This window comes from Leptidea sinapis, chromosome Z, assembly GCF_905404315.1.
Source record: "Leptidea sinapis chromosome Z, ilLepSina1.1, whole genome shotgun sequence".
NCBI lineage: Eukaryota > Metazoa > Arthropoda > Insecta > Lepidoptera > Pieridae > Leptidea > Leptidea sinapis.
Window position 1 is genome coordinate 19,835,607 of NC_066312.1, and position 12,185 is coordinate 19,847,791.

Consider the following 12,185-nt stretch of genomic DNA (forward strand, 5'->3'; position numbering starts at 1 on the left):
AATACAGCTTTTTATTTTATAATGTCAAACTCTACCTATTCCAACCTATTCCGGCGATCTTGACCAGAATGTCGGTATTCTGAGCGGCACTACAACTGCGCTCGTCACCTTGAGACATAAGATGTTAAGTCTCATTTGCCCAGTAATTTCAATAGCTACGGTGCCCTTCAGACCGAAACACAATAATGTTTACACATTACTGCTTCACGACAGAAAAACGTACCGTTGTAGTACCCATAATCTAGCCGGCATGATGCAAAGGCGCCTCCCACTGGTCCACTAAGATGAACCTTAGCGGAATTGACAATCTAGAAAACTCATCATTGTCTGTCAGGACAGCTGTCACTATTGGCTAATTGCTGTTCGATTTTAGTATATTATATCACACGTGGTTTGCACGTAATTACTTGCATTGGGTGTGAGACTTTGATTGATTACTGCGCTCTCATAGTGACGGACAACCCCTGGTCGACGTGATGTGCGTTTTAAGAACACTCAATCAAACCAACGTGAATTTTTGCATACGATAATAGTAAATAAGAGAGAATAAAAATAGTGTATTTCACTATTCAAATATTTCAGTTATGTATTTAAGGCGTTAACCCAGGTGTGTTTTGACTGTAAAATTTTAATTTTAAGCGATTGTGATTTTAAGGTTTCTTATCTAAGATAAGACCTACAATAATCATACCAGAATTGTGACCATTGTAGGTACTATTAATATCATCTCTATAATCTGCCTGTAATTATTTAGAACACGTACTGAAAAAAAAAAATTAATTGATAATCCGTCTATATCAACTCTTATAATGGTATCTTGATGAAAATTTGTAGATTATTAATTATATCCGATAATTTGAGCTTTCTGAACTGATAGGAAGGGGCACTGTGTCAAACAAATAGGTACCAAAAAGATGACAGCTCAGTTCCGGGTAACTATTTTCATTAATATATATAATAACTAATATGAGGTCGCTCCAGGAAGTCTGCGATCACCCCAGGAATGTTCTGATCTTCTGGAAGGAGCTGGGCTGGAAGTAACTGGCCAATACTGCACGCAAAATGGACCCAAACTAATGGTTTAATTGCGAAAATATCCCTATACTATATAAAATTCCATTAGCTCACTGTGTGTGAAAAAAATAGGGATTACCAGGAATTGTTAGCAATTGACACACCTAATGCTATAGCAATACCCATTTGATCATTGATTTTGTTCATCACCACGGAACAGAAAAAACTAGTGGAAGTGGCATGTGGGCGTTACCCTGTCGCCACTATTGTGTACAAATGTGAAGAATAATTTAGAATATCTTTTAAAAAAATACAAAATATATGCCTTGTTGTGCCATTTTGAACTGTAGAAATCATATCCGCAATAAAAATATGTCCAACGAAGGGATTTCCTACTATCGGCAATCATAATTTTCTGATTTATATACAATAAATACTTTTTATGTGTTGTGCAAAGTATACAATTTAAAATGAACCATAACATTACGACGTATGGTTCATTTACCTTTACGTTTAATCGATATAACTTATGTTAGAATAATTAATGTAAACGATAAAAATATCTTGCTACTAAACAAGTGCATGAATGTACATATCGATATAATTTTATTTATTTTCTCGAAATAAATTTTATCTTTATAAGTTGTATTCAAGTATTCCTCTTTTCCATGCATCATGCGATAAGAGTGTAAGTGAGCAAAATGTTAAAATATGGTTGTGGTAATTGTGTACAAGAGAGACTAGGATAAATTCAAGTTAATAGTTTTAATTGTCTATAAGATATAGCTAATCATAATTTAACAAATATGTGTTCTTACACAAGATTCCAGTTAAACTAAATAAGCTATAAATGTTAAGTACAGACAATTTTTTTTTTATAAATTTTAATATTTGGCATATATTGAGGTTCCACCGATAAGGTTGAGTCGAGGTGGAGTAGAAGAAAAACCTCATCACATCATGGAGTAGAGGAAATACGTCATAGAATTGTTAAAAATAGATCGAAAACCATGAACTCTGGGAATGTTTGCCATCGTTGTAGGATATGTACATCATAATATAAAATATCATAAGACTAACAAGATTATTAATACTTCATCAGTACTACTTATAGCTTCTCTTTTTATTCATTACTGCTTGTTTTGGAAATTTTCTTTCCGCACGCGCATTACGTATGGAAGCAGTACGGTTTATAAAATATCATGTCTTACTGGCCCCTGGGCTTATACAGAGTAACAATGAATACTTATTAAAAAAAAACATGTTTTATGCGTGTATTGCTTTCCTGGTAAATATTATTGGTATTGTGACTTTCCAAGAACGAATAGCGTGTACGCGGTCTTGATTTTATTTAATTAAATATTGAATTGAGTTAAAAGTCCACCTTTTAAATAAAACTATACCTAAGAAAAAATTATGGCCTATTAATATTTTAGCTTATGACGTACTTTATCGGTTATATACTTTATCAACCCCGATTATTAAATATTGAGGTTTCACTAACTTATCGATATTATGTTTATTCATTTTCGTACAACAATACGTATTTTGATAGAAATCAAATCTATGGTTACAGAGTTCCTGTTACTTCAAGTTATTATATGTTAATTTTCGCAATTTAAGAAAAAGTTCTGAGGTTGTCATAATCACTTTAAGAATATGAGATAAGCGTAATGGTATTAAGTTTCAAATTGATATAAATAAATTTGTAGCTATGACTATGTGTGTATTACATATTTAATATATAAATGTGTGAGTTTGGCTACATCGGTTTCCATATTAAGATGACATGATGCCACTTCTACTAGTTTTTTCTGTTATTTGGTCTTACCATCTGATTTCACGATGTTCAACTCGTTGTTCAACTTTCATCCACGTAGATAGACGGCAACTAATGCAAGCAAAGGAGAATGTCGACGTCATAATCGTTTTTAATTATAAAATATTTCATTACATTACGTTGTCTACTATATTTCAGGTTGAAAGCATTCCACCTACATTACTTGTAACGTATTGCTTTAGATTTGAAATACTCGAGATGTCTGTTAATTTTTTAGCTCCATACGCAATACCCACGTTCGTTGCAGAATCATAAATGTAACATTGAGCTCCGGATTCCATTTTGAATACATTTCAGAGCGATCCAGTATATGACTCCACTCACTTGAATAACATATCTCTGCAGTGAGATATTATGTAGAGGAACATTATTTTAACCGTGGTTTTATATCATAAGTTACATTTTTAGTAATGCTATCTGCCTGCAGGTATTTCATAAATAAAAATCGTGAAAGCCTATAAATTAAAAGGGTTTTTAAATCAGATAGGAATAATTTAGATATATAAATCTTTAACATACTGCTTCATTCTGTTCTTTTTTCAAAAAAGCTATACTTTTTACATAATCTAAACTTCCACGGGCACAATAACAAAAAAAATATACATAAAGGTGTGCAAGTGTAGATTTTTTTCATAGGTTCTATGAAAATATAAGAAGTTTATAACTGTAGTTAAAAGCTTAGATTGGAACAATACATTTTTTTATGAAAATAAGGGATGAGACGAGTAGGACGTTCAGCTTATGGTAATTGATACGCCATGCCCATTACAATGCAGTGCCGTTCAAGATTCTTGAAAAAATCAAATATTCTGAGCGGCACTACAATTGCGCTCGTCACCTTGAGACATAAGATGTTAAGTCTCTTTTGCCCAGTAATTTCTATGGCGACCTTCAGACCGAAACACAGTAATGTTTACACTTAACTGCTTCATGGCAGAAATAGGCGCCGTTGTGGTACCCTTAATCTAGCCGGCATCCTGTGCAAATACATAGATTCGGCTTTGAAACATCGTCTACAATTGGACGTAGTTCCAGAAAAACGTTCCAAGCCTCAATCAAAACATTTCCAGGAATTCGTGTTTAAAGTTTAATAAATATTAGTCTATTCCATACATGTGGGTTATACAGTTTCGACATGATTGTGGTTTGGAACGTTTTTCTGGAATTACGTCCAATTAGAAATACTAGGTATTTTTTCCGTTTGTTTGGCTAATGCTTAGTGTTAACTATACAAACTGTTACCATGTTTTGCTTCAAAAGAAATACCCATTTGGGCTTGCTGTACATCTATCTATATATTTAAAAATTAATTGCTGTTCGTTAGTCTCGCTAAAACTCGAGAACGGCTGGACTGATTTGGCTAATTTTGGTCTTGAATTATTTGTGGAAGTCCAGGGAAGGTTTAAAAGGTGAATAAATATGAAAGTATTCGGAATTAAATAAAAACAACAATTTTGTTTTTCCTTTGATGTGTCATCCGATATTTGTTTTGTATGGACATATTTTCTATAAGAGAATTTATTGACGCACGGCTTGACAGTTCTGCTGTGAAACAATTTAATTACAACAACAGGGAGCATATTGTACGAAATAATTCTTGATGTTATGATATTATATTATTGACAAATTAATAAAACACATTATTTTATTTATTATATACAGAACAACGTCTGTCGGGTCAACTAGTTCAATATGGTAACTCACTGAGGTAAGCTTTTTTATATATTGTACCAAATTGCGTTGAGTTCCAGGACTGTGGCAATACAGGAGTCAACTCAGGGGCATAAGATCATCTACACTACGTTCAAATATATCAGAGCATCTTTGATTTATAAGGTGACGCTTTCCAATTATATTTCGAATAACCGTTAACAGTATTAGTGTTTGAATTTAATTTTCAACATTTTGTGCAAATGAAATATTCTATTAGCTCAAACAGTAACAATAGAACATAAATTAATTATGACGTGTGCGGTTGCAAGCCACGTTCAATAGTTTACTTCGCTCTTGCTGGCGAGTCGTAGATTTATATACACCCAAAGGAAGGTCAGTTAGTGTTCAAGCCAATAGTGAAATAAAATTAGTTTGCACAATATTATTATATTTTTGTAAAATTATTAATGAAAAAAAAGCTGTTAATAAATGGCTTTATATACAGAGTAAAACTACATCATGATATTATTTGTAAAAAACAAATATTCCCTAATCAGGATAGTGTCACTAATAAGTAGTTACATACAAACTTAAGTTTCGAATGGTATTAGCAACCTTTATTTTGATTTTATGGAATAGGAGGACAAACGAGCGTACGGGTCACCTGGTGTTAAGTTATCACCGCAGCCCATATTCTCTTGCAACACCAGAGTGTTGAATAGGTAAATTTTGGGGGTTCGCCATATTTAGAACATAAATTCAAAAATCTTTTTTCATCAAACCCATACGTGTGTGTTTCTATGGCCGTTAAAAATGATATTGAGGTTTCAAATATCATTTTTTTCTAAACTGAATAGTTTTCGCGAGAGACACATCCAAAGTGATAAAATGTGTTTCCCCCCTGTAACTTCTAAAATAAGAGAATGATAAAACTAAAAAAAGTATGTGATGTATTACCATACAAACTTCCACCGAAAAGTTATTTGAACGAGATCTAGTAAGTAGATTTTAGTCATAAATCGTATTATAATCAATTTAATTAAAAAAAAAGTGCACTATTATTAAAACATCGATCAAAGTCATAACGAACTACAAGAACTTTTATATGTTGTTACTTGCTGCTAAGGAACCCTTCATGGGCGAGTCCGACCCTCACTTGGTCGCTTTTTGTATTTTACGTAGGCCACGTATACAGATATTGCACAATTCATTTCAGTGAGTGAATTTAAATTATTCGCATTACACTGACGTAATGTTGTTGACGCATCCTCGTATACTGTGTATCGAAGCTATAATCGTTGGTGATAAATCGATTATTAGTTTGGCCCAAGTAGGTCAATGCTATTAACTTGCGGTTAATTAACAATTTGATATTTAACACGAAATAATCACGGTCACAAACGTAGCTGATGTACGTCTAACATATTTTTTATAACGAGGAAACATAAACTGAAAATTTCCTCGTTATGTGATGCAATTAAAAGAAAAACTTTGATAATTTTAATTGCCTCCCTAATTATGGAAACTCTTAAAGCTGAATCTTATTTGATAAGATGAGCTTTTTGTTAATTATAGTGTGTTCTATTTTAGGAATTAGGTACTCAAAGAGTAGATTGGTATTATTATTGTTATTCCGGCGGTTGTGAAGCACTCTTCATCCCCTGAGCGTGTTGCCCGTTTGCCCCCTCTCATGTATAGAAAATATTAAAACACACAGTAAATTTTTTTGAATTTATACTTCTATAGGCGCATTATAAAAGAATGATGAGAGTGAAAGTAACACGGTTAAGTTGTTTCCTAAAATTCTCTGACGTTTGCGATATTTGTTATTTTTCTTTGGTTCCTTCGTCCATTTTTAGGAAAGGCAAAGGGTTCAAGCCCGTACAGCCGTATTCGTTATTTAATAATTGTCAAAGCCATCGTTGCAGGATTTTAGAATATTTTTCTTTCTTCAAACCTAGAATAACAGGAGGAATAAATAATTAATTGAAGTTATACTTCTTTAGGCGCCTTATAAAGAAAAATTCACCACCACCAACCACAACGTACCGGAAAACGATCTCGATGTGAGTAGCGCAGGGCCGATCGTCATGGCGATCTTTGAGGGAGGCCTTTGTCCAGCAGTGGGCCTCTTCTGGCTGAAATGATTCATAACAAGGCTGTACGGCTAAGGTCTCGTAGGTTATGCTAATCACATCATTTATTAAGTATGACTAGGCATGAAAGTATGGGGGCGTATTGTTCCTCAACAAAGTAAAGTTAATAGTCCGTTCCTAGGTATCCGATATGCGTATCTATACTATTTTAAAGCTCATGTATTTTGAAATGAAAATTTACTTAAACGTGGTGTGCACTTTATGTTGTTGACATTGACTGAGGCTTAGCTGTCATGCTCAGATATGTAACGCGAGGGAGTATTTTGGGTCTGAGAACAAGAAAATTGTTGTAATTCGAATTACTAATCGCGGCATGAAAAAAATTTGAATAGTTCTTTTCGTTTATGATTACTAAAACATGCTATAGTTTATCAAACAATAAACTTCACCCCTCAGTTATATTTACAGATTGATTTATCTGAAGAAATTTGTAAGAAATAGTTTTCACGAGTTGTTTCATATGATCTAAAATAAAACTAGGTTAACCTGAAATAAATATTAAAATCACTTTATCAGACAAAATATATAATCACTCTCATTTTTACTAAAAATTCACTTGAATTAGAATATGTATTTTTATTTTATAGCTTTCAAACTAATATATTATTCTTTACGTCACTATACTGAACTTTGATAAAAAACAACGACGTGGCGCAAAACCGAAAATCGTGACGATATTGCTATAAAATGTGTCTCATACGTCGATAAGGAAGTTTCTCTTTAATTAATTGAATAAACTAACTGAGTAATATAATTAAAAAAGATAATCGCTATTGAAATAACTTCACATTTATGTATTAATTTAAATGCAACATATCGTTTGTCATAATAGATTATCATACAAAGCTTATCAAAGTAAATTAAACATTAATCCAAAATAAAATTTAAGACCTTGATATATATTTAAATTCCTTTCTGATCGTTTCGTGATAATGGAAAAATTTGCTTTTGAAATATCACAAAGTACAAAGAAAATTGCTCAATCGGTATTGCTGCTTCGGTACATTCTATCGCCCGGAAACTCGTTACGCTATAAAAAAAATTCTTGTTGACCATTGCACCGAGAATAGATTAGCTTAGAATAGTAGTAGATAATTATTATCGCTTGTAGTGTGTTGTAAATAGATTTTATTGATTTATTAAGAATAAATATAGTTTTTTCTATATCAAAGGAAAGATATAGTTGAGGCCCTAGAGGATAATAGGTCAAATATCAAATGGAACCGATTTTCTGTGAGTTAATTTAAGTCAAAATTTAAACATATAATAATCGACAAACAAATGAAATAAATTTAATTTTTTTCCATTTCGATGATAAAGTTTAACAATTTTTCAAAAGTGTATCAATTTCAAAGTACTAACGAGCTAAAAGATCTGATGGTTAGCATCCATATCCAGTCCCATATATCACTAGAGGAATATTATAAATAAACGCTTCTTTCACCGTTTTTTCATCCAGGTACCACTAGGCAACGAAGCTCGTCAATAGTTTCGTTGTACGTGTCAAAAAGTTCCTTGTAACCTGCACTGTAAAGAAACGCCACATTTCCAGATTTGAGAGGATGATATTATAAAAGTTTATGGAGTGTCGTGCGAAGGTAGAATGCATCGATAGTCCAATCAGGTTGAGGAGCATTCTTGGGAACATTTCATGTGATAAATGCAGAAGAAAATACAATGAATCAAAATATATAGCACTGGATACCGGTAATTCGAGCAACTCAGTGTTGCAGACGGTCAAATGGCTCGAGACGAGTGCAATACTCCGTAACGTGTATAACATGTGGCCGGACTTCACTTTGTAGCTTTGAGCGTTAGAATGTGGGCCAGCTTGAAGTATTTATTGCTTTGCTCTATCTATAAACCTCAGTTTCTCAAAGCCAATTTGGCTTTGCCTTACAGAAGACCGCGGAATAGGTATTCGCTCGATATTGTGAGACCCAGTATTCTGATACTAGGCAAGTCATTGAAGTCGTTGTAGAAGAGCGGTGATACGATAAAATATGGGGCTATTTTCATTTAAATATCTCAGGTCTTACCATTTCAAAATTATAGCCAACTTCAAAAGGTTATAAAGAAAATTCATAGAGTTGTTATAATACAGTAATGTTACTCACCAACAATGAATTAATTTTTAAACTAAATGGCTCACCTGTTTATATTTACTAATTGTTATTGATTTATTCCTCTCAATGTTACACTATGTTAATACTAAATTAAAATTAAAAAAGAGTAAATTATACTTGCCGAAATGCTAATGATTGGAAACCCATTTCAATATTAGGAGACGCATTAAGAGATGTGTTTTAACTTGTAGAGTAAGTTACCGTCTTTGAGTAAGTTAAGAAAGTTAACGCGTCTTCTGGGGGTTTAATTGAAATAGGTGCATTTGGGTCAAGTACGTGACCTTCTCCAGAGAGGATTCGATTGAAGATACAACTCAATGGTTCGATAGTACGACACTAGACGACGCATTTAAGTGAATGTTGTCGGAGCCACTCTCCGACATACGAAAAATGGTGTTTATTGGCGGTTGAATTAGTACTATACATATAAAAGTTGTCATAAAAATGATATTAAGCACTATATTTTAATATTCGCAACTAATCTGACGAATATTCTGGTTGTTTTATAAAAGCTTTAAACGTCTGTTATTCAAATTATAGATTAATAAGTAAAAATTTTGACATCAATAAAAAATATTCTGTTAATTTTATATAATTACTAAAATTTTTATTTTGAGTATTGCCCACGCTAAGATATTCGAATTTTCTCATTTGAAGTAAAATAACCTAATAACCTAAGTAGAACTCTCTACTTTACTGCGAGCTTTATTGTTTCTGAAGAAGAGCGTGTTGTCAAGAGCAAAATGTCAACGCGAATATCATTATAAGGTGGCAATTAGAGCGAGCATCTATTTAGTATTGTATCAATTATTAAGATTAGAAGAAATATGTCCCAATAATTATTGTGGTTGATAATTTATAAATCGATGCACTTTTATTTTGTTCTGTACTATTTTTCTTCGATTTTAGCTAAGTTTAGGCGATAACTTTTAAAGTGTTAGTGAATTATTTCGTGAAATTCTTCCTTGTACTAATTTGAGTTTTAAGGATCGACTCAAATAATTGGAGAATTTTTATTTTTTACTGATATAAATTGAATTCTTGGCAGCATTCACTTTGCTCTCAGGTATTCTAAACAAATTAGATATATCAAAGGAACTAGAGGTTCCTGACAAAAGCCTGCCTAACTGGTTTTTTAGTCCAAGATGGACATTTAACTATTTTGAGACCTACTCCCTGCGAAACTGTATTGAGGCCAACGAGCATTTGGCCTAGGATTCCCTTGATACCGTTGGATACATCGGGGTAAAGTTTGTATAGAAAAGTAGTAAATATAGTTATTTTAACTTGAAATTAGAAATGTAGTTTCTTTATAGTGCAGTTTCCGGTTATTATTATTATTCAAACATAGCAACAATTTCTGGTTAAGAAATTATGCTACTCGATAATCTTATTGTAATAATAAAGCCAGAATCAAACTTTGAAAACAGCCGGTGTACATCTCAGAATTTTTTTGTTTCACGACCAGTTGTGCGTACGTGGAGGCTTATAACAATAAGTAAATTGAAATTTTGTTTACGGGGATATTTGGAAAAAATAGAACTATCTGCTCTTTATTCAAAACAAAATGTTCATTGCGACATCTTTAGGTAACTATGAAGTTCGGTTTTTACTAGCGGTAGGACTTTTGTCGATAAGTTTGATTTCCCTTCCAGCAGGCAAATAATCTCATAGAAAATCGAAAATAATGCGCGGACGAAGTCGCGGGCAACTGCTAGTATAATAATTATAAAGTATTTTCTTTTCTAGGTAAAGAAAATGTCATAAGAGGTTATACCGTCAGCGTTTGCGATATATACTCGTATATTATAGATATTCTAAAGATTGGCTTTTATTATTAACTTATATATATCTTTGCTTATATTATATATATATATATATATATATATATATATTAGTTATATGTCATATAATTACGATTTTTTCGAATAAGTGTGTGATTACATATCTTTACGCGCGGTTGAAGTAAAACTATATACTTACTTTATACACATCTATGTATACACGCACATACTTTTTCAAAAAGAAAATCCTAATTAAATGACATTATATTATACTAAAATAATTTTTAAGTTGATAGCAGATATCGTTATAAAATCATACAATAATTTCTACTTTTATTTCAGAGTTTTAATATTATTTTTTATTTGGAATATAATATTATAAACTTGAGTATTATGTATGAAGTTTTATCGGTGGCTGTGTGTATCTTTTAAAAACTCATTTATTAAATTGCACAAGCCGAGAGCTTAATGCATGGTATAGTTACTGAGTCCAACACAAACGATACTCACTAATTACTTTTCTAAAACTGAAACTCGGCAGAAACCATTTTATTTTTATAGAATAAAACATAGATTTTTTGATTTTTAGTTTATAATTATAAAAATTAACAAAACCATTTATAATAAATTAATTAGATTAGAAGAAGAGTACATAGACCAAACCTTTTTTTGGCACCAAATCAATATAACATTTAACTTAATATTTGGTGTTTCTGTTGTCCGTAGCTTGATAAATGTATTAACTTCATTAGCTTCACTTAAATTAACGCAGTTACAGAATTAACACTGAAGAAAACTCAACAACATTTGGAAAGTTACGTAATATAAAAATCTACTTTACACTGCTTAATAAATTAAAATATGTATTAATAATATACAACGTATTAATCTCCAAAAAATATTTACGTAATTATTCTTAAATCAACATTTTAAGACTTAAAATAACGACAACAAAACAAATTAGTGGTTAACTGTTTACTTTTTATCAGTTTTTGGAAAATGTTCTATTTAAATACATTTGTATGTATTTCGTCAAATGCGGCAAAGATAATCTTTTAACTAAACTTGTTTGTATCATTTACTTTCATCAAGAATTGCAGATTAGAGTTTCCATAATGTTAATACTTAAAGTCCAGCTAAATGTTATTTAGTGAGATTGTAAGAAAAATAAGAGTTAAAAAAAAGAAATGCTATGAACTAATTATTAGTCTTACAAAATATTAAATTTCTATATTTACAATAATATATATTTTTTACTCACTGTCTTCTATCTGTATCTTCCTTTACTGACACAAAGAATAGATTACGTTGTTGTTGGATCTACAAAATGATGCCACATTCACTGAGAACTCTTGGTAAGGATGTCCATATTTTTAAGAACATAATTTTACTCAGCGACCATTTTGACTTTAAAAATGATAAGAAACTTGTTTATTTTGACAATCATTGCATACGCTAAAACTCAAATGAGTATATGATTTGTACAAGAATTATGGAATTCTGAGTAAAATTTCTTTACTTTATACATTATAATTTATTTATTATAAATTAAATAAATATATTGTCATGAGTATTGGTTTATAATGGTTGCTGGCTTAGATAATTTAAATGT